At 35.0% G+C, this 27,147-nt stretch overlaps 1 protein-coding gene across 3 annotated transcripts in view; it reads right to left on the bottom strand.

Annotated features, from left to right (window-relative positions):
- LOC110485545 (adenylate cyclase type 9) overlaps positions 1-27,147 on the bottom strand; it is a 103,936-nt gene that overhangs the window by 59,448 nt on the left and 17,341 nt on the right. The window lies entirely within an intron of this gene.

Below are 27,147 nucleotides of genomic sequence, written 5' to 3'. Positions count from 1 at the left end.
TATTACTTCACAATGAAAAGAGACTAAAACTATTACTTCACAATGAAGAGAGACTAAAATACCATTACTTCACAATGAAGAGAGACTAAAATACCATTACTTCACAATGAAGAGAGACTAAAACTATTACTTCACAATGAAGAGAGACTAAAACTATTACTTCACAATGAAGAGAGACTAAAATACCATTACTTCACAATGAAGAGAGACTAAAACTATTACTTCACGATGAAGAGAGACTAAAACTATTACTTCACAATGAAGAGAGACTAAAACTATTACTTCACAATGAAGAGAGTCTAAAACTATTACTTCACAATGAAGAGAGACTAAAACTATTACTTCACAATGAAGAGAATAAAAACCATTACTTCACAATGAAGAGAGGCTAAAATACCATTACTTCACAATGGAGAGAGACTAAAACTATTACTTCACGATGAAGAGAGACTAAAACTATTACTTCACAATGAAGAGAGACTAAAACTATTACTTCACAATGAAGAGAGTCTAAAACTATTACTTCACAATGAAGAGAGACTAAAACTATTACTTCACAATGAAGAGAGACTAAAATACCATTACTTCACAATGAAGAGAGACTAAAACTATTACTTCACGATGAAGAGAGACTAAAACTATTACTTCACAATGAAGAGAGACTAAAACTATTACTTCACAATGAAGAGAGTCTAAAACTATTACTTCACAATGAAGAGAGACTAAAACTATTACTTCACAATGAAAAGAGGCTAAAACTATTACTTCACAATGAAAAGAGACAAACTATTACTTCACAATAAAGAGAGACTAAAACTATTACTTCACAATGAAGAGGCTAAAACTATTACTTCACAATGAAGAGAATAAAAACCATTACTTCACAATGAAGAGAGGCTAAAATACCATTACTTCACAATGGAGAGACTAAAAACCATTACATCACAATGAAGAGAGACTAAAATACCATTATTTCACAATAAAGAGAGACTAAAAACCATTACTTCACAATGAAGAGAGACTAAAACTTTTACTTCACAATGAAGAGAGACTAAAAACCATTACTTCACAATGAAGAGGCTAAAACTATTACTTCACAATGAAGAGAGACTAAAACCATTACTTCACAATGAAGAGAGGCTAAAACTATTACTTCACAATGAAGGGAGGCTAAAACTATTACTTCACAATGAAGAGAGACTAAAACTATTACTTCACAATGAAGAGAGGCTAAAAACCATTACTTCACAATGAAGAGGCTAAAACTATTACTTCACAATGAAGAGAGACTAAAACTATTACTTCACAATAAAGAGAGACTAAAAACCATTACTTCACAATGAAGAGGCTAAAACTATTACTTCACAATGAAGAGAGACTAAAACTATTACTTCACAATGAAGAGAGACTAAAACTATTACTTCACGATGAAGAGAGACTAAAACTATTACTTCACAATAAAGAGAGACTAAAAACCATTACTTCACAATGAAGAGGCTAAAACTATTACTTCACAATGAAGAGAGGCTAAAACTATTACTTCACAATGAAAAGAGACTAAAACTATTACTTCACAATAAAGAGAGACTAAAACTATTACTTCACAATGAAAAGAGACTAAAACTATTACTTCACAATAAAGAGAGACTAAAACTATTACTTCACGATGAAGAGAGACTAAAACTATTACTTCACAATGAAGAGAGACTAAAACTATTACTTCACAATGAAAAGAGGCTAAAACTATTACTTCACAATGAAAAGAGACAAACTATTACTTCACAATGAAGAGAGACTAAAATACCATTACTTCACAATGAAGAGAGACTAAAATACCATTACTTCACAATGAAGAGAGACTAAAAAACATTAATTCACAATGAAGAGAGACTAAAAACCATTAATTTACAATGAAGAGAGACTAAAACTATTACTTCACAATGAAGAGAGACTAAAATACCATCACTTCACAATGAAGAGACTAAAACTATTACTTCACAATAAAGAGAGACTAAAAACCATTACTTCACAATGAAGAGAGACTAAAACTATTACTTCACAATGAAGAGAGACTAAAACTATTACTTCACAATGAAGAGAGACTAAAACTATTACTTCACAATGAAGAGAGACTAAAATACCATCACTTCACAATGAAGAGAGACTAAAATACCATTACTCCACAATGAAGAGAGACTAAAATACCATTACTTCACAATGAAGAGAGACTAAAACTATTACTTCACAATGAAGAGAGGCTAAAACTATTACTTCACAATGAAAAGAGACTAAAACTATTACTTCACAATGAAGAGAGACTAAAATACCATTACTTCACAATGAAGAGAGACTAAAATACCATTACTTCACAATGAAGAGAGACTAAAAGTATTACTTCACAATGAAGAGAGACTAAAACTATTACTTCACAATGAAGAGAGACTAAAACTATTACTTCACAATGAAGACACTAAAAACCATTACTTCACAATGAAGAGACTAAAACTATTACTTCACAATGAAGAGTGACTAAAACTATTACTTCACAATGAAGAGAGACTAAAACTATTACTTCACAATGAAAAGAGGCTAAAAACCATTACTTCACAATGAAGTGAGACTAAAACTATTACTTCACAATGAAGAGAGACTAAAACTATTACTTCACGATGAAGAGAGACTAAAACTATTACTTCACAATGAAGAGAGGCTAAAACTATTACTTCACAATGAAGAGAGGCTAAAACTATTACTTCACAATGAAGAGAGGCTAAAACTATTACTTCACAATGAAAAGAGACTAAAACTATTACTTCACAATGAAGAGAGACTAAAATACCATTACTTCACAATGAAGAGAGACTAAAATACCATTACTTCACAATGAAGAGAGACTAAAACTATTACTTCACAATGAAGAGAGACTAAAACTATTACTTCACAATGAAAAGAGGCTAAAAACCATTACTTCACAATGAAGTGAGACTAAAACTATAACTTCACAATGAAGAGAGACTAAAAAAACATTACTTCACAATGAAGAGAGGCTAAAAACCATTACTTCACAATGAAGAGACTATAAACCATTACTTCACAATGAAGAGAGACTAAAACTATTACTTCACAATAAAGAGAGACTAAAAACCATTACTTCACAATGAAGAGAGACTAAAACTATTACTTCACAATAAAGAGAGACTAAAAACCATTACTTCACAATGAAGAGGCTAAAACTATTACTTCACAATGAAGAGAGGCTAAAACTATTACTTCACAATGAAAAGAGACTAAAACTATTACTTCACAATAAAAAGAGACTAAAACTATTACTTCACAATGAAAAGAGACTAAAACTATTACTTCACAATAAAGAGAGACTAAAACTATTACTTCACGATGAAGAGAGACTAAAACTATTACTTCACAATGAAGAGAGACTAAAACTATTACTTCACAATGAAGAGAGTCTAAAACTATTACTTCACAATGAAGAGAGACTAAAACTATTACTTCACAATGAAAAGAGGCTAAAACTATTACTTCACAATGAAGAGAGACTAAAATACCATTACTTCACAATGAAGAGAGACTAAAATACCATTACTTCACAATGAAGAGAGACTAAAAAACATTAATTCACAATGAAGAGAGACTAAAAACCATTAATTTACAATGAAGAGAGACTAAAACTATTACTTCACAATGAAGAGAGACTAAAACTATTACTTCACAATGAAGACACTAAAAACCATTACTTCACAATGAAGAGACTAAAACTATTACTTCACAATAAAGAGAGACTAAAAACCATTACTTCACAATGAAGAGAGACTAAAACTATTACTTCACAATGAAGAGAGACTAAAACTATTACTTCACAATGAAGAGAGACTAAAACTATTACTTCACAATGAAGAGAGACTAAAATACCATCACTTCACAATGAAGAGAGACTAAAATACCATTACTTCACAATGAAGAGAGACTAAAATACCATTACTTCACAATGAAGAGAGACTAAAACTATTACTTCACAATGAAGAGAGGCTAAAACTATTACTTCACAATGAAAAGAGACTAAAACTATTACTTCACAATGAAGAGAGACTAAAATACCATTACTTCACAATGAAGAGAGACTAAAATACCATTACTTCACAATGAAGAGAGACTAAAACTATTACTTCACAATGAAGAGAGACTAAAACTATTACTTCACAATGAAGAGAGACTAAAATACCATTACTTCACAATGAAGAGAGACTAAAACTATTACTTCACGATGAAGAGAGACTAAAACTATTACTTCACAATGAAGAGAGACTAAAACTATTACTTCACAATGAAGAGAGTCTAAAACTATTACTTCACAATGAAGAGAGACTAAAACTATTACTTCACAATGAAGAGAATAAAAACCATTACTTCACAATGAAGAGAGGCTAAAATACCATTACTTCACAATGGAGAGAGACTAAAACTATTACTTCACGATGAAGAGAGACTAAAACTATTACTTCACAATGAAGAGAGACTAAAACTATTACTTCACAATGAAGAGAGTCTAAAACTATTACTTCACAATGAAGAGAGACTAAAACTATTACTTCACAATGAAGAGAGACTAAAATACCATTACTTCACAATGAAGAGAGACTAAAACTATTACTTCACGATGAAGAGAGACTAAAACTATTACTTCACAATGAAGAGAGACTAAAACTATTACTTCACAATGAAGAGAGTCTAAAACTATTACTTCACAATGAAGAGAGACTAAAACTATTACTTCACAATGAAAAGAGGCTAAAACTATTACTTCACAATGAAAAGAGACAAACTATTACTTCACAATAAAGAGAGACTAAAACTATTACTTCACAATGAAGAGGCTAAAACTATTACTTCACAATGAAGAGAATAAAAACCATTACTTCACAATGAAGAGAGGCTAAAATACCATTACTTCACAATGGAGAGACTAAAAACCATTACATCACAATGAAGAGAGACTAAAATACCATTATTTCACAATAAAGAGAGACTAAAAACCATTACTTCACAATGAAGAGAGACTAAAACTTTTACTTCACAATGAAGAGAGACTAAAAACCATTACTTCACAATGAAGAGGCTAAAACTATTACTTCACAATGAAGAGAGACTAAAACCATTACTTCACAATGAAGAGAGGCTAAAACTATTACTTCACAATGAAGGGAGGCTAAAACTATTACTTCACAATGAAGAGAGACTAAAACTATTACTTCACAATGAAGAGAGGCTAAAAACCATTACTTCACAATGAAGAGGCTAAAACTATTACTTCACAATGAAGAGAGACTAAAACTATTACTTCACAATAAAGAGAGACTAAAAACCATTACTTCACAATGAAGAGGCTAAAACTATTACTTCACAATGAAGAGAGACTAAAACTATTACTTCACAATGAAGAGAGACTAAAACTATTACTTCACGATGAAGAGAGACTAAAACTATTACTTCACAATAAAGAGAGACTAAAAACCATTACTTCACAATGAAGAGGCTAAAACTATTACTTCACAATGAAGAGAGGCTAAAACTATTACTTCACAATGAAAAGAGACTAAAACTATTACTTCACAATAAAGAGAGACTAAAACTATTACTTCACAATGAAAAGAGACTAAAACTATTACTTCACAATAAAGAGAGACTAAAACTATTACTTCACGATGAAGAGAGACTAAAACTATTACTTCACAATGAAGAGAGACTAAAACTATTACTTCACAATGAAAAGAGGCTAAAACTATTACTTCACAATGAAGAGAGACTAAAATACCATTACTTCACAATGAAGAGAGACTAAAATACCATTACTTCACAATGAAGAGAGACTAAAAAACATTAATTCACAATGAAGAGAGACTAAAAACCATTAATTTACAATGAAGAGAGACTAAAACTATTACTTCACAATGAAGAGAGACTAAAACTATTACTTCACAATGAAGAGAGACTAAAACTATTACTTCACGATGAAGAGAGACTAAAACTATTACTTCACAATAAAGAGAGACTAAAAACCATTACTTCACAATGAAGAGGCTAAAAACCATTACTTCACAATGAAGAGACTAAAACTATTACTTCACAATGAAGACACTAAAAACCATTACTTCACAATGAAGAGACTAAAACTATTACTTCACAATAAAGAGAGACTAAAAACCATTACTTCACAATGAAGAGAGACTAAAACTATTACTTCACAATGAAGAGAGACTAAAACTATTACTTCACAATGAAGAGAGACTAAAACTATTACTTCACAATGAAGAGAGACTAAAATACCATCACTTCACAATGAAGAGAGACTAAAATACCATTACTCCACAATGAAGAGAGACTAAAATACCATTACTTCACAATGAAGAGAGACTAAAACTATTACTTCACAATGAAGAGAGACTAAAACTATTACTTCACAATGAAAAGAGACTAAAACTATTACTTCACAATGAAGAGAGACTAAAATACCATTACTTCACAATGAAGAGAGACTAAAATACCATTACTTCACAATGAAGAGAGACTAAAAGTATTACTTCACAATGAAGAGAGACTAAAACTATTACTTCACAATGAAGAGAGCCTAAACTATTACTTCACAATGAAGACACTAAAAACCATTACTTCACAATGAAGAGACTAAAACTATTACTTCACAATGAAGAGTGACTAAAACTATTACTTCACAATGAAGAGAGACTAAAACTATTACTTCACAATGAAAAGAGGCTAAAAACCATTACTTCACAATGAAGTGAGACTAAAACTATTACTTCACAATGAAGAGAGACTAAAACTATTACTTCACAATGAAGAGAGGCTAAAACTATTACTTCACAATGAAGAGAGGCTAAAACTATTACTTCACAATGAAAAGAGACTAAAACTATTACTTCACAATGAAGAGAGACTAAAATACCATTACTTCACAATGAAGAGAGACTAAAATACCATTACTTCACAATGAAGAGAGACTAAAACTATTACTTCACAATGAAGAGAGACTAAAACTATTACTTCACAATGAAAAGAGGCTAAAAACCATTACTTCACAATGAAGTGAGACTAAAACTATAACTTCACAATGAAGAGAGACTAAAAAAACATTACTTCACAATGAAGAGAGGCTAAAAACCATTACTTCACAATGAAGAGACTATAAACCATTACTTCACAATGAAGAGAGACTAAAACTATTACTTCACAATAAAGAGAGACTAAAAACCATTACTTCACAATGAAGAGAGACTAAAACTATTACTTCACAATAAAGAGAGACTAAAAACCATTACTTCACAATGAAGAGGCTAAAACTATTACTTCACAATGAAGAGAGGCTAAAACGATTACTTCACAATGAAAAGAGACTAAAACTATTACTTCACAATAAAAAGAGACTAAAACTATTACTTCACAATGAAAAGAGACTAAAACTATTACTTCACAATAAAGAGAGACTAAAACTATTACTTCACGATGAAGAGAGACTAAAACTATTACTTCACAATGAAGAGAGACTAAAACTATTACTTCACAATGAAGAGAGTCTAAAACTATTACTTCACAATGAAGAGAGACTAAAACTATTACTTCACAATGAAAAGAGGCTAAAACTATTACTTCACAATGAAGAGAGACTAAAATACCATTACTTCACAATGAAGAGAGACTAAAAAACATTAATTCACAATGAAGAGAGACTAAAAACCATTAATTTACAATGAAGAGAGACTAAAACTATTACTTCACAATGAAGAGAGACTAAAACTATTACTTCACAATGAAGACACTAAAAACCATTACTTCACAATGAAGAGACTAAAACTATTACTTCACAATAAAGAGAGACTAAAAACCATTACTTCACAATGAAGAGAGACTAAAACTATTACTTCACAATGAAGAGAGACTAAAACTATTACTTCACAATGAAGAGAGACTAAAACTATTACTTCACAATGAAGAGAGACTAAAATACCATCACTTCACAATGAAGAGAGACTAAAATACCATTACTCCACAATGAAGAGAGACTAAAATACCATTACTTCACAATGAAGAGAGACTAAAACTATTACTTCACAATGAAGAGAGACTAAAACTATTACTTCACAATGAAAAGAGGCTAAAACTATTACTTCACAATGAAGAGAGACTAAAACTATTACTTCACAATGAAGAGAGACTAAAACTATTACTTCACGATGAAGAGAGACTAAAACTATTACTTCACAATAAAGAGAGACTAAAAACCATTACTTCACAATGAAGAGGCTAAAACTATTACTTCACAATGAAGAGAGGCTAAAACTATTACTTCACAATGAAAAGAGACTAAAACTATTACTTCACAATAAAGAGAGACTAAAACTATTACTTCACAATGAAAAGAGACTAAAACTATTACTTCACAATAAAGAGAGACTAAAACTATTACTTCACGATGAAGAGAGACTAAAACTATTACTTCACAATGAAGAGAGACTAAAACTATTACTTCACAATGAAAAGAGGCTAAAACTATTACTTCACAATGAAGAGAGACTAAAATACCATTACTTCACAATGAAGAGAGACTAAAATACCATTACTTCACAATGAAGAGAGACTAAAAAACATTAATTCACAATGAAGAGAGACTAAAAACCATTAATTTACAATGAAGAGAGACTAAAACTATTACTTCACAATGAAGAGAGACTAAAACTATTACTTCACAATGAAGAGAGACTAAAACTATTACTTCACGATGAAGAGAGACTAAAACTATTACTTCACAATAAAGAGAGACTAAAAACCATTACTTCACAATGAAGAGGCTAAAAACCATTACTTCACAATGAAGAGACTAAAACTATTACTTCACAATGAAGACACTAAAAACCATTACTTCACAATGAAGAGACTAAAACTATTACTTCACAATAAAGAGAGACTAAAAACCATTACTTCACAATGAAGAGAGACTAAAACTATTACTTCACAATGAAGAGAGACTAAAACTATTACTTCACAATGAAGAGAGACTAAAACTATTACTTCACAATGAAGAGAGACTAAAATACCATCACTTCACAATGAAGAGAGACTAAAATACCATTACTCCACAATGAAGAGAGACTAAAATACCATTACTTCACAATGAAGAGAGACTAAAACTATTACTTCACAATGAAGAGAGACTAAAACTATTACTTCACAATGAAAAGAGACTAAAACTATTACTTCACAATGAAGAGAGACTAAAATACCATTACTTCACAATGAAGAGAGACTAAAATACCATTACTTCACAATGAAGAGAGACTAAAAGTATTACTTCACAATGAAGAGAGACTAAAACTATTACTTCACAATGAAGAGAGCCTAAACTATTACTTCACAATGAAGACACTAAAAACCATTACTTCACAATGAAGAGACTAAAACTATTACTTCACAATGAAGAGTGACTAAAACTATTACTTCACGATGAAGAGAGACTAAAACTATTACTTCACAATGAAAAGAGGCTAAAAACCATTACTTCACAATGAAGTGAGACTAAAACTATTACTTCACAATGAAGAGAGACTAAAACTATTACTTCACAATGAAGAGAGGCTAAAACTATTACTTCACAATGAAGAGAGGCTAAAACTATTACTTCACAATGAAAAGAGACTAAAACTATTACTTCACAATGAAGAGAGACTAAAATACCATTACTTCACAATGAAGAGAGACTAAAATACCATTACTTCACAATGAAGAGAGACTAAAACTATTACTTCACAATGAAGAGAGACTAAAACTATTACTTCACAATGAAAAGAGGCTAAAAACCATTACTTCACAATGAAGTGAGACTAAAACTATAACTTCACAATGAAGAGAGACTAAAAAAACATTACTTCACAATGAAGAGAGGCTAAAAACCATTACTTCACAATGAAGAGACTATAAACCATTACTTCACAATGAAGAGAGACTAAAACTATTACTTCACAATAAAGAGAGACTAAAAACCATTACTTCACAATGAAGAGAGACTAAAACTATTACTTCACAATAAAGAGAGACTAAAAACCATTACTTCACAATGAAGAGGCTAAAACTATTACTTCACAATGAAGAGAGGCTAAAACGATTACTTCACAATGAAAAGAGACTAAAACTATTACTTCACAATAAAAAGAGACTAAAACTATTACTTCACAATGAAAAGAGACTAAAACTATTACTTCACAATAAAGAGAGACTAAAACTATTACTTCACGATGAAGAGAGACTAAAACTATTACTTCACAATGAAGAGAGACTAAAACTATTACTTCACAATGAAGAGAGTCTAAAACTATTACTTCACAATGAAGAGAGACTAAAACTATTACTTCACAATGAAAAGAGGCTAAAACTATTACTTCACAATGAAGAGAGACTAAAATACCATTACTTCACAATGAAGAGAGACTAAAAAACATTAATTCACAATGAAGAGAGACTAAAAACCATTAATTTACAATGAAGAGAGACTAAAACTATTACTTCACAATGAAGAGAGACTAAAACTATTACTTCACAATGAAGACACTAAAAACCATTACTTCACAATGAAGAGACTAAAACTATTACTTCACAATAAAGAGAGACTAAAAACCATTACTTCACAATGAAGAGAGACTAAAACTATTACTTCACAATGAAGAGAGACTAAAACTATTACTTCACAATGAAGAGAGACTAAAACTATTACTTCACAATGAAGAGAGACTAAAATACCATCACTTCACAATGAAGAGAGACTAAAATACCATTACTTCACAATGAAGAGAGACTAAAATACCATTACTTCACAATGAAGAGAGACTAAAACTATTACTTCACAATGAAGAGAGGCTAAAACTATTACTTCACAATGAAAAGAGACTAAAATTATTACTTCACAATGAAGAGAGACTACAATACCATTACTTCACAATGAAGAGAGACTAAAATACCATTACTTCACAATGAAGAGAGACTAAAACTATTACTTCACAATGAAGAGAGACTAAAACTATTACTTCACAATGAAGAGAGACTAAAACTATTACTTCACAATGAAGACACTAAAAACCATTACTTCACAATGAAGAGACTAAAACTATTACTTCACAATGAAGAGAGACTAAAACTATTACTTCACAATGAAAAGAGGCTAAAAACCATTACTTCACAATGAAGTGAGACTAAAACTATTACTTCACAATGAAGAGAGACTAAAACTATTACTTCACGATGAAGAGAGACTAAAACTATTACTTCACAATGAAGAGAGGCTAAAACTATTACATCACAATGAAGAGAGGCTAAAACTATTACTTCACAATGAAGAGAGGCTAAAACTATTACTTCACAATGAAAAGAGACTAAAACTATTACTTCACAATGAAGAGAGGCTAAAAACCATTACTTCACAATGAAGAGGCTAAAACTATTACTTCACAATAAAGAGAGACTAAAACTATTACTTCACAATGAAGAGAGACTAAAATACCATTACTTCACAATGAAGAGAGACTAAAATACCATTACTTCACAATGAAGAGAGACTAAAACTATTACTTCACAATGAAGAGAGACTAAAACTATTACTTCACAATGAAAAGAGGCTAAAAACCATTACTTCACAATGAAGTGAGACTAAAACTATAACTTCACAATGACGAGAGACTAAAAAAACATTACTTCACAATGAAGAGACTATAAACCATTACTTCACAATGAAGAGACTATAAACCATTACTTAACAATGAAGTGAGGCTAAAACTATTACTTCACAATGAAGAGAGACTAAAACTATTACTTCACGATGAAGAGAGACTAAAACTATTACTTCACAATGAAGAGAGGCTAAAACTATTACTTCACAATGAAGAGAGACTAAAAACCATTACTTCACGATGAAGAGAGACTAAAACCATTACTTCACAATGAAGAGAGACTAAAACTATTACTTCACAATGAAGAGAGACTAAAACTATTACTTCACAATGAAGAGAGACTAAAACTATTACTTCACAATAAAGAGAGACTAAAACTATTACTTCACAATGAAGAGAGACTAAATGCACACAAATGCATGCACGCACACACACACACACGGATGCATGCACGCACACACACGGATGCATGCACGCACACACACAGATGCATGCACACACACACACACACACACACAGATGCATGCACACACACAGATTCATGCACACACACACAGATGCACGCACACACACACACACACACACACACACACACACACACACACACACACACACACACACACACACACACACACACACACACACACACACACACACACACACAGATTCATGCACACACACAGATGCATGCACACACAGATGCATGCACACACAGATGCATGCACACACAGATGCATGCACACACACATCATCAGGAGGAAGAGGGAGTGTGAGTAAAAGAAAAAGAAAGACATTGGACTAGTTCAAGAGAGAAAGACATTGGACTAGTTCAAGAGAGAAAGGCATTGGACTAGTTCAAGAGAGAAAGACAGATGGACTAGTTCAAGAGAGAAAGACATTGGACTAGTTCAAGAGAGAAAGACATTGGACTAGTTCAAGAGAGAAAGACAGATGGACTAGTTCAAGAGAGAAAGACATATGGACTAGTTCAAGAGAGAAAGACATTGGACTAGTTCAAGAGAGAAAGACATTGGACTAGTTCAAGAGAGAAAGACATTGGACTAGTTCAAGAGAGAAAGACAGATGGACTAGTTCAAGAGAGAAAGACATTGGACTAGTTCAAGAGAGAAAGACATTGGACTAGTTCAAGAGAGAAAGACATTGGACTAGTTCAAGAGAGAAAGACAGATGGACTAGTTCAAGAGAGAAAGACAGATGGACTAGTTCAAGAGAGAAAGACATTGGACTAGTTCAAGAGAGAAAGACAGATGGACTAGTTCAAGAGAGAAAGACATTGAACTAGTTCAAGAGAGAAAGACAGATGGACTAGTTCAAGAGAGAAAGACATTGGACTAGTTCAAGAGAGAAAGACATTGGACTAGTTCAAGAGAGAAAGACATTGGACTAGTTCAAGAGAGAAAGACAGATGGACTAGTTCAAGAGAGAAAGACATTGAACTAGTTCAAGAGAGAAAGACAGATGGACTAGTTCAAGAGAGACAGACAGATGGACTAGTTCAAGAGAGAAAGACATTGGACTAGTTCAAGAGAGAAAGACAGATGGACTAGTTCAAGAGAGAAAGACAGTGGACTAGTTCAAGAGAGAAAGACAGATGGACTAGTTCAAGAGAGAAAGACATTGGACTAGTTCAAGAGAGAAAGGCATTGGACTAGTTCAAGAGAGAAAGACAGATGGACTAGTTCAAGAGAGAAAGACATTGGACTAGTTCAAGAGAGAAAGACATTGGACTAGTTCAAGAGAGAAAGACATTGGACTAGTTCAAGAGAGAAAGACATTGGACTAGTTCAAGAGAGAAAGACATTGGACTAGTTCAAGAGAGAAAGACAGTGGACTAGTTCAAGAGAGAAAGACATTGGACTAGTTCAAGAGAGAAAGACATTGGATTAGTTCAAGAGAGAAAGACATTGGATTAGTTCAAGAGAGAAAGACAGATGGACTAGTTCAAGAGAGAAAGGCAGATGGACTAGTTCAAGAGAGAAAGACAGATGGAGAGAGATGGAGGAGGTGCAAAAGAGGAGTAAAAAGAGGTAAAGACTGAAACATGATAAAATAAAAGGTTGGAACACAGGAAAGTGTGTATGAATGAATGAATGAATGATGGAATAAATGAATAAATTAATAAATAATTGACTGAATGATGGAATACATTAATGAATAATGGAATAAATGAACAAATTAATAAATAATTGAATGAATGATGGAACAAATGAATGATGGAATAAATGAATGAATGATGGAATCAATAAATGATTGAATGATGAAATGGATGAATAAATTAATGATTTAATTAATAAATTAATAAATGATTGAACAAATGAATGAATCAATGAATAAATGAATGAGACAAGAGCGGAAGAGAGTGCCACACCTATATCCTTGTCAGTTTGTCGGGGTGTGTAAATGTGAGTGTATGTATGTGAGCGGGGTGTGTGTGAGCAGAATGTGTATATGTGAGCGGAATGTGTAAATGTGAGCGTATGTGTGCGAGCGGGGTGTGTGTGACATTCCACATGTACACCCTAACTCTGTCTACACCACAGCCAAGACCATTCCTCTCCCTTTTAATCCAAACAGAACGGAAACACACCCACACACTACAGGTGTCCAATATTACACAACAACCCTGGACAGTGGGGACTTCACCTATAGACCAGTATAGGATGAATGAAACAGTGGTGGAATCATACACTGGGGTCAGAACTTGACCTATAGACCAGTATAGGATGAATGGAACAGGGGTGGAATCATACACTGGGGTCAGAACTTGACCTATAGACTAGTATAGGATGAATGGAACAGTGGTGGAATCATACACTGGGGTCAGAATTTGACCTATGGACCAGTATAGGATGAATGGAACAGGAGTGGAATCATACACTGGGGTCAGAACTTGACCTATAGACCAGTATAGGATGAATGGAACAGTGGTGGAATCATACACTGGGGTCAGAACTTGACCTATAGACCAGTATAGGATGAATGGAACAGTGGTGGAATCATACACTGGGGTCAGAACTTGACCTATAGACCAGTATAGGATGAATGGAACAGTGGTGGAATCATACACTGGGGTCAGAACTTGACCTATAGAACAGTATAGGTTGAATGGAACAGGGGTGGAATCATACCACAGGAGGTTGGTGGCACCTTAATTGGGGATATCCGGCTTGTGGTAATGGCTGGAGCGGAATAGGTGGAATGGATTCCATGTGTTTGATGCCATTCCATTCGCTCTGTTCCAGACATTATTATGAGCCGTTTGTATTGGTATTTATTAGGGATCCCCATTAGCTGTTGCCAAGGCAGCAGCTACTCTTCCTGGGGTCCAAACACATTAAGGCACTTAAATCACATATAATACAATACATCATACAACATTATTACACCACTACACATCTACAATACAACATGTATAATACCACCATACAACAATATTACACCACTACAATACAACATGTATAATACAACAATATTACACCACTACAATACAACATGTATAATACCATCATACAACATTATTACACCACTACAATACAACATGTATAATACAACAATATTACACCACTACACATCTACAATACAACATGTATAATACCACCATACAACAATATTACACCACTACAATACAACATGTATAATACAACAATATTACACCACTACAATACAACATGTATAATACCATCATACAACAATATTACACCACTACAATACAACATGTATAATACCACCATACAACAATATTACACCACTACAATACAACATGTATAATACCACCATACAACAATATTACACCACTACAATACAACATGTATAATACCACCATACAACAATATTACACCACTACAATACAACATGTATAATACCACCATACAACAATATTACACCACTACACATCTACAATACAACATGTATAATACCACCATACAACAATATTACACCACTACAATACAACATGTATAATACCACCATACAACAATATTACACCACTACACATCTACAATACAACATGTATAATACCACCATACAACAATATTACACCACTACAATACAACATGTATAATACCACCATACAACAATATTACACCACTACACATCTACAATACAACATGTATAATACCACCATACAACAATATTACACCACTACAATACAACATGTATAATACAACAATATTACACCACTACAATACAACATGTATAATACCATCATACAACAATATTACACCACTACAATACAACATGTATAATACCACCATACAACAATATTACACCACTACACATCTACAATACAACATGTATAATACCACCATACAACAATATTACACCACTACAATACAACATGTATAATACAACAATATTACACCACTACAATACAACATGTATAATACCACCATACAACAATATTACACCACTACAATACAACATGTATAATACCATCATACAACAATATTACACCACTACACCACTACAATACAACATGTATAATACCACCATACAACAATATTACACCACTACACATCTACAATACAACATGTATAATACAACAATATTACACCACTACAATACAACATGTATAATACCACCATACAACAATATTACACCACTACAATACAACATGTATAATACCATCATACAACAATATTACACATCTACAATACAACATGTATAATACAACAATATTACACCACTACAATACAACATGTATAATACCATCATACAACAATATTACACCACTACACATCTACAATACAGCATGTATAATACCACCATACAACAATATTACACCACTACAATACAACATGTATAATACCACCATACAACATTATTACATCACTACAATACAACATGTATAATACCACCATACAACAATATTACACCACTACAATACAACATGTATAATACAACAATATTACACCACTACAATACAACATGTATAATACCATCATACAACAATATTACACCACTACACATCTACAATACAACATGTATAATACCACAATATTACACCACTACAATACAACATGTATAATACCACCATACAACAATATTACACCACTACAATACAACATGTATAATACAACCATACAACAATATTACACCACTACAATACAACATGTATAATACCACCATACAACAATATTACACCACTACACATCTACAATACAACATGTATAATACCACCATACAACAATATTACACCACTACACATCTACAATACAACATGTATAATACAACAATATTACACCACTACAATACAACATGTATAATACAACAATATTACACCACTACACATCTACAATACAACATGTATAATACAACAATATTACACCACTACACATCTACAATACAACATGTATAATACAACAATATTACACCACTACAATACAATATGTATAATACCATCATACAACAATATTACACCACTACACATCTACAATACAGCATGTATAATACCACCATACAACAATATTACACCACTACAATACAACATGTATAATACCACCATACAACATTATTACATCACTACAATACAACATGTATAATACCACCATACAACAATATTACACATCTACAATACAACATGTATAATACCACCATACAACAATATTACACCACTACAATACAACATGTATAATACCATCATACAACAATATTACACCACTACACATCTACAATACATGTATAATACCACAATATTACACCACTACAATACAACATGTATAATACCACCATACAACAATATTACACCACTACAATACAACATGTATAATACAACCATACAACAATATTACACCACTACACATCTACAATACAACATGTATAATACCAACATACAACAATATTACACCACTACAATACAACATGTATAATACCATCATACAACAATATTACACCACTACAATACAACATGTATAATACCACCATACAACAATATTACACCACTACAATACAACATGTATAATACCACCATACAACAATATTACACCACTACACATCTACAATACAACATGTATAATACCACCAGACAACAATATTACACCACTACACATCTACAATACAACATGTATAATACAACAATATTACACCACTACAATACAACATGTATAATACCACAATATTACACCACTACAATACAACATGTATAATACCACAATATTACACCACTACAATACAACATGTATAATACCATCATACAACAATATTACACCACTACAATACAACATGTATAATACCATCATACAACAATATTACACCACTACACATCTACAATACAACATGTATAATACAACAATATTACACCACTACAATACAACATGTATAATACCACCATACAACAATATTACACCACTACAATACAACATGTATAATACCATCATACAACAATATTACACATCTACAATACAACATGTATAATACAACAATATTACACCACTACAATACAACATGTATAATACAACAATATTACACCACTACACATCTACAATACAACATGTATAATACAACAATATTACACCACTACAATACAACATGTATAATACCATCATACAACAATATTACACCACTACACATCTACAATACAGCATGTATAATACCACAATATTACACCACTACAATACAACATGTATAATACCACCATACAACAATATTACACCACTACAATACAACATGTATAATACCACCATACAACAATATTACACCACTACAATACAACATGTATAATACCACCATACAACAATATTACACCACTACAATACAACATGTATAATACCACCATACAACAATATTACACATCTACAATACAACATGTATAATACAACAATATTACACCACTACAATACAACATGTATAATACCACCATACAACATTATTACATCACTACAATACAACATGTATAATACCACCATACAACAATATTACACCACTACAATACAACATGTATAATACCATCATACAACAATATTACACCACTACAATACAACATGTATAATACCACCATACAACAATATTACACATCTACAATACAACATGTATAATACCACCATACAACAATATTACACCACTACAATACAACATGTATAATACCATCATACAACAATATTACACCACTACACATCTACAATACAACATGTATAATACCACAATATTACACCACTACAATACAACATGTATAATACCACCATACAACAATATTACACCACTACAATACAACATGTATAATACCACCATACAACAATATTACACCACTACAATACAACATGTATAATACCACCATACAACAATATTACACCACTACAATACAACATGTATAATACCACCATACAACAATATTACACCACTACAATACAACATGTATAATACCACCATACAACAATATTACACCACTACAATACAACATGTATAATACAACAATATTACACCACTACAATACAACATGTATAATACCACCATACAACAATATTACACCACTACAATACAACATGTATAATACAACAATATTACACCACTACAATACAACATGTATAATACAACAATATTACACCACTACAATACAACATGTATAATACCACCATACAACAATATTACACCACTACAATACAACATGTATAATACAACCATACAACAATATTACACCACTACACCACTACAATACAACATGTATAATACCACCATACAACAATATTACACCACTACAATACAACATGTATAATACCACCATACAACAATATTACACCACTACAATACAACATGTATAATACAACCATACAACAATATTACACCACTACAATACAACATGTATAATACCACCATACAACAATATTACACCACTACAATACAACATGTATAATACCACCATACAACAATATTACACCACTACAATACAACATGTATAATACCACTACAATACAACATGTATAATACCACCATACAACATGTATAATACCACTACAATACAACATGTATAATACAACCATACAACAATATTACACCACTACAATACAACATGTATAATACCACCAGACAACAATATTACACCACTACACATCTACAATACAACATGTATAATACCAACATACAACAATATTACACCACTACAATACAACATGTATAATACCACCAGACAACAATATTACACCACTACACATCTACAATACAACATGTATAATACAACAATATTACACCACTACAATACAACATGTATAATACCATCATACAACAATATTACACCACTACAATACAACATGTATAATACCACCAGACAACAATATTACACCACTACAATACAACATGTATAATACCATCATACAACAATATTACACCACTACACATCTACAATACAACATGTATAATACAACAATATTACACCACTACAATACAACATGTATAATACCATCATACAACAATATTACACCACTACAATACAACATGTATAATACCAGCATACAACAATATAACAATGTACGTGTGTGTAGAGTGCGTGTGCTCGCGCTTGTGTGCGTATGCCCGTGTCTGTACCTTTGTGTGTGTCTCTTCACAGCCCCCGCTGTTCCATAATAAGGTGTATTTTTACCTGCTTTTTAAATCTAATTTTACTGCTCACAACAGTTACCTGATGTGGAATAGAGTTCCATGTAGTCATGGCTCTATGTAGCACTGTGTGCCTCCCATAGCCTGTCTGGACTTGGGGACTGTGAAGAGACCTCTGGTGGCATGTCTTGTGGGGTATGCATGGGTGTCCGAGCTCCCAGTAGTTTAAACAGACAGCTCGGTACATTCAGCTTGTCAACAATTCTTACAAAAACAAGCAGTGATGAAGTCAAATCTCTCCTCCACTTTGAGACATGAGAGATTGACATGCATATTATTAACTAAAGGCGTTCTCCCCTCAGCAGCCTCCTGTGAATCATACACTTTTACTGCTCTGTAGTGGAGAGCAAGGGTCACAATGACTTAGACACTCCATGAGGTTATTACTAGTCATTCATATATTGTATTAGTCACATACATTACATTGCCAAGAGCTTTGACTTTTCAATATATACGACACTGCATTCCATTACTTTGCTATCATGGTAAGTCCTTTTGACAACCAAAGTTGACATTTCTTCACTGTATTGCGTTCCAGCAGCGGGAATATAAAGACAGTGGGTTTTAGAGAGAATCCCGGAGCGTCCTGCTCCGAACTTCACCACTTCCTGTCACGTGACACCTGCCCCTGACCCTTGACCTCTCGGCTGCTTAGACCCAAATGATCAAAATCATCTACAGTGACCTTTGGGGTCACACGGTCCGCTCTGGTCCCAGACGCAGCCAATGAAATGTGTGTGTGGAAATGTGTGTGCGTGTGTGTGTGAAACCCACACCCAACGTTTAGTAAATATATAGCCAACAAGAAAATTTAACTGTAGTATTAATCTAACTAAAGTATACCAACAATATCTGTATCGCTCTCTCCCTCTCCTTGAGAATTAGGTCTGTGTGGTTTCAGATGCCTCCATATTAGGACACAGTGATGGAACGGAGGATGAGGCCGCCCCATCCCCCTCTCCCTCCCTCCCTCCTCCTTCTCTCCTTCCTCTCGTGGGCCTCGCTCAGTTGTGGGCCATATTATAGGGCAAATACAGTCCCGGGAGCCACGCTCCCTCTCTCCCTCTGTTCATCCCTCCTTTCTTCTTTCCCTCCTTATCTCTCCTTCTCTCGCCCTCTCTCTCGCTCCCCATTTGTCCCCCTCTGTCCATCCATCCCGCCCCTCTCCCTCTTATTCTGCCCTTCCCTCTCCCTCTCCTTCTCTCCCTCTGTCTCTTTCACTAACAGGAGCTGTCAGTAGGGAGATCCAGAGTGTTGGAGGGGATGTTAGTGACGTTGCGTCACATTGACCTACACACTGTCCCTCACTACACAGACACACACCAGTGTGTCCCTTATATTAATTTAGCAGCAGTGGCCCACCACTGATCAATTGTTGCCAAAACTCCAAAATATATGATGTAAAAACGTTTCTCCATATAGATTTCTACAGATACGCCATTTGAAATGGGTTGTGCAAGATTTTGGCACACATAGATGAAATCCTATACACCATTTTATGTCTCTGCATGCATTTTGAAGGAAGTTTCTATCTAGCATGAGCTCAATAACTGGATGTCTATGGGAACAGCTAGCATGTCATTGCGCTAACACTACCCTCGCCACTACTGCTGCAAAAATAGGGGGAAAAAGACACAGATGCACACAAGCATGAAAACACTCACTCACACGCTCTCCTTCTCAAACACACACATGTACACACACTCCTCACTTACCATGACCCAAGGGACAGAACAACAGAATACAGAGTGACTGTTGTTGCAGGCTTCGGTTTTCTAACTGCCTGTAGTCATGTCAGACACTATCCCTCTATGTCCTTCATCATTAACCCTAGGACTTATCATATAGATTTTCAATCAAACATAGGTGACAGGAAAGTCCTGGATGGCATCCTTCATTGGTGTGTGTGTGTTGTCTTACTGAATGTTCCTCCCCCTCTCATGATTCACCCTTTTCATGTTGCCACACACACACATAAACACACACACACACATTCCCTCCCCCACTCCTAGCTGGACTGTGGGAAATCCTTGGGAAAGAGGTTGTGGCTACAGGCTGTTTCTTTTCTCTCTTCCTCTCTATCCCTCTCTCGGTCTTCTCTCTCTCTCTCTCTCTTCGCTCTCTCGCTCGCTCTCTCTCTTCGCTCGCTCTCTCTCTTCGTTCTCTCGCTCGCTCTCTCTCTTCGTTCTCTCGCTCGCTCTCTCTCTTCGCTCTCTCTCTCAGCTCTCTCTCTCACTCTCTCTCTTCGCTCACTCTCTCTCTTCGCTCGCTTTCTCTCTCCCTCCAGCAGTAAACCTTTAAGTCAACGAACTATAATTTCTAGGCCACTAGGAGACAGAGAACTAGAGAGCTTGTTTATGACACCATGATAACTTGAATTTAGTGAAAGCAATAACAATAAATTGACTTCGAATTCTCTATAACATCAGGTACTGCGACAAACGCTGTAGATACTTCATCTGGAGCCACAATGAAGCATCTAAATGTGTGTGTCTGTATTCATTGATCAGATCACACCAACACACCAGCCCCATAAATCTGTGCTAGTGATGCTCATGGTTTTTTAAGCAGCTCCGGGGCCGTGCTCTGCATGTTTTATTTCCACCAACCATTTAACACACACTCTACCTTAGAGCCTATACTACAGCCAGCTTCCCCCCACACACACACACACACACACACGCACACTCTACCCCAGAGCCTGCACTACAGCCAGCTTCCACACACACACACACACACACACACACACACACACACACACACACACACACACACACACGCAAAAATGCAGACACACACACATACAGCAGTGCCAGAGATAACCAACTGCTTCTCACTCACACATTCAATTGTCCCACAACAAATGCTTTAAACAGCTGCCAGAGCAACACACACACTCCACTTCTCTCAGCATTAGATACAATCCGCTTTTCTCCTCTGATAGGGGGGTCTAGCCTGTAGAGAATGAGTCTGACCTTTTCAGGTCTATACCCTGCCCACCACGCACGCACGCACACACACACAGACAGACACGCACACACAGACAGACACTTACACACACACAGACACTTACACACAGACAGACACGCACACACAGACAGACACTTACACACAGACAGACACTTACACACACACAGACACTTACACACAGACAGACACACTTACAGTGCTATGGCAAGAATAACCAAGTCAACATCAGGCTTTGTAGTGCTAGGACAAGAAACTAAATATGCACTAAGGGCCCCAGGACCAAGTTTGGAAAACCCTGGGTTAAACAGACCGACATACATACATACATCCATACAGACAGGTTAGACAGACAGACAGACAGACAGACAGACAGACAGACAGACAGACAGACAGACAGACAGACAGACAGAGCCAGAGACAGACACTCTCCCTGAATCTCTCATAGGAGGTAGACACACAACACTTTGCCCTCTCCTCCTCCTCCCCTCACCCGTGTGAGCAAAACATTTTAGTGGTTAGAGTTAATTTCCTGCAATTCTACTCATTTTGCCATTGGACGTAGAGCAATGTTGTAGTTTTAAAGCAAGTTCGCTGCAATTCTACTCATTTTGCCATGGGGCGGAGAGAAAAATATGATATCAGTGACCCCTGGTTGGTAATGCAACCATGACTTAGAAAAAGATTCTCGAACTTGCACCTTGTGTATTCTACTATTCTAACTCTCAACAGTGAGTTGAGACCCCGGACTGAATAAAAAAAAAAGATATATATAGAAAAAAATATAGTTTATTATTTGGTAATTGATCCACAGTTGCTCATCCATGTCCTATATGAACCACTCTACCCAACTGGATCAACACACAGGGGGACCTTTAACACCGGTGCGCAGCAGGAAGTGACGTCACATGAAGCGACAGTGGAGACAAATAGCTTGGATAGAAACTGGAGTAGAGAGTTCTTGGTTAGCATGTCTGTGCTTGTCTGCCGTCTCAATTAAGGACACATGATTCATCGTTTTATTAGGAAACTGGGCCAACCGCTGATTTCATGGGTTTTATGTGGAGATATAATTCACACAATATCAATTGTCAACATAATCCCTTCAAGACATCTTTCGAAACAGGCCATATGACAGTCTATTGGGTAGACAGAAGACGTAGACACACACGGCCAAACACAAACACACAGACCAATAGGACAGGGAATAGAGTGTCATTTCAGAAGCACCGTGTGTGTCTTATTCTACCATGTTGTCTCTCTGCAGTGTGTGTGTCTTATTCTACCATGTTGTCTCACTGCAGTGTGTGTGTCTTATTCTACCATGTTGTCTCTCTGCAGTGTGTGTGTCTTATTCTACCATGTTGTCTCTCTGCAGTGTGTGTCTTATTCTACCATGTTGTCTCTCTGCAGTGTGTGTCTTATTCTACCATGTTGTCTCTCTGCAGTGTGTGTGTCTTATTCTACCATGTTGTCTCTCTGCAGTGTGTGTGTCTTATTCTACCATGTTGTCTCTCTGCAGTGTGTGTGTCTTATTCTACCATGTTGTCTCTCTGCAGTGTGTGTGTCTTATTCTACCATGTTGTCTCTCTGCAGTGTGTGTGTCTTATTCTACCATGTTGTCTCTCTGCAGTGTGTGTGTCTTATTCTACCATGTTGTCTCTCTGCAGTGTGTGTGTCTTATTCTACCATGTTGTCTCTCTGCAGTGTGTGTGTCTTATTCTACCATGTTGTCTCTCTGCAGTGTGTGTGTCTTATTCTACCATGTTGTCTCTCTGCAGTGTGTGTGTCTTATTCTACCATGTTGTCTCTCTGCAGTGTGTGTGCTGTACGGCTGGGATCTGATAGAACAGGGTTGGGCTCCAGTATCTGCACCAGCACACACTCTGACCTGACTAGAATACTCCCTCTACTACCAAGGATGAAGAGACGGAGGGAGAGGCAGAGAGAGAGAGAGAGAGAGAGACAGAAAGAGGGTGAGACAGAGAGAGGGAGAGACAGAGAGAGAGAGAGAGAGAGAGAGAGAGAGAGAGAGAGAGAGAGAGAGAGAGAGAGGGAGAGAGAGGATAGATACACAGCTCCCATTAGTCGTATACTATTGACCTCCTACTGCGGTACACTAGTTCATTAGTAGTATATTATTGACATCCTACCGCACTACACTAGTTCAGTATATTATTGATCTCACAGCGCTACACTAGTTCAGTATATTATTGATCTCCTACTGCGCTACACTAGTTCAGTATATTATTGATCTCCTACCGCGCTACATTAGTTCAGTATATTATTGATCTCCTACTTCGTTACACTAGTTCATTATATTATTGATCTCCTACTGCGCTACACTAGTTCAGTATATTATTGATCTCCTACCGCGTTACACTAGTTCAGTATATTATTGATCTCCTACTGCGCTACACTAGTTCAGTATATTATTGATCTCCTACTGCGCTACACTAGTTCAGTATATTATTGATCTCCTACTGCGCTACACTAGTTCAGTATATTATTGATCCCCTACTGCGCTACACTAGTTCAGTATATTATTGATCTCCTACTTCGTTACACTAGTTCAGTATATTATTGATCTCCTACTGCGTTACACTAGTTCAGGATATTATTGACCTACTGCTGTGCTACACAAGTTGAGAATATGATTGAATTCCTACTGAGCTGCACTAGTTCATTAGTAGTATATTATTGACCTCCCACTGCACTACACCACTTCAATATACAGTTGAGGTCAGAAGTTTACATACGCTTAGGTTGGAGTCATTAAAACTTGTTTTTCAACCACTCCACAAAATTCTTGTTAACAAACTATAGTTTTAGCAAATCGGTTAGGACGTCTACTTTGTGCATGACACAAGTAATTTTCCCAACAATTGTTTACAGACAGAATATTTCACTTATAATTCACTGTATCACAATTACATAAACTAAGTTGACTGTGCCTTTAAACAGCTTGGAAAATTCAAGAAAATGATGTCATGGCTTTAGAAGCTTCTGATAAGGCTAATTGACATTATATGAGTCAATTGGAGGTGTACCTGTGGATGTAGTTCAAGGCCTACCTTCAAACTCAGTGCCTCTTTGCTTGACATCATGGGAAAATCAAAAGAAATCAGCCAAGACCTCAGAAAAAAATGTGTAGACCTCCACAAGTCTGGTTCATCCTTGTGATCCATTTCCAAACGCTTGAAGGTATCACGTTAATCTGTACAAACAATAGTATGCAAGTATAAACACCATGGGACCACGCAGCCGTCATACTGCTCAGGAAGGAGACGCGCTCTGTCTCCTAGAGATGAACGAACTTTGGTGCGAAAAGTGCAAATCAATTCCAGAACAACAGCAAACGACCTTGTGAAGATGCTGGAGGAAACAGGTACAAAAGTATCTATATGCACAGTAAAACTAGTCCTATATTGACATAACCTGAAAGGCTGCTCAGCAAGTAAAAAAGGCCACTGCTCCAAAACCACCATAAAAAAGCCAGACTACGCTTTGCAACTGCACATGGGGACAAAGATCGTACTTTTTGCAGAAATGTCCTCTGGTCTGATGAAACAAAAATAGAACTGTTTGGCCATAATGACCATCGTTATGTTTGGAGGAAAAAGGGGAGGCTTGCAAGCCGAAGAACACCATCCCAAACTGTGAAGCACGGGGGTGGCAGCATCATGTTGTGGGGGTGCTTTGCTGCAGGAGGGACTGCATAATGACCATCGTTATGTTTGGAGGAAAAAGGGGAGGCTTGCAAGCCGAAGAACACCATCCCAAACTGTGAAGCACGGGGGTGGCAGCATCATGTTGTGGGGGTGCTTTGCTG

The sequence above is a fragment of the Oncorhynchus mykiss genome, chromosome 13, assembly GCF_057628025.1.
Source record: "Oncorhynchus mykiss isolate SJ-2025 chromosome 13, ASM5762802v1, whole genome shotgun sequence".
Taxonomy (NCBI): domain Eukaryota; kingdom Metazoa; phylum Chordata; class Actinopteri; order Salmoniformes; family Salmonidae; genus Oncorhynchus; species Oncorhynchus mykiss.
The sequence above is the reverse complement of the archived record's forward strand: the minus strand, read 5'-3'. Positions and strand labels throughout refer to the sequence as shown.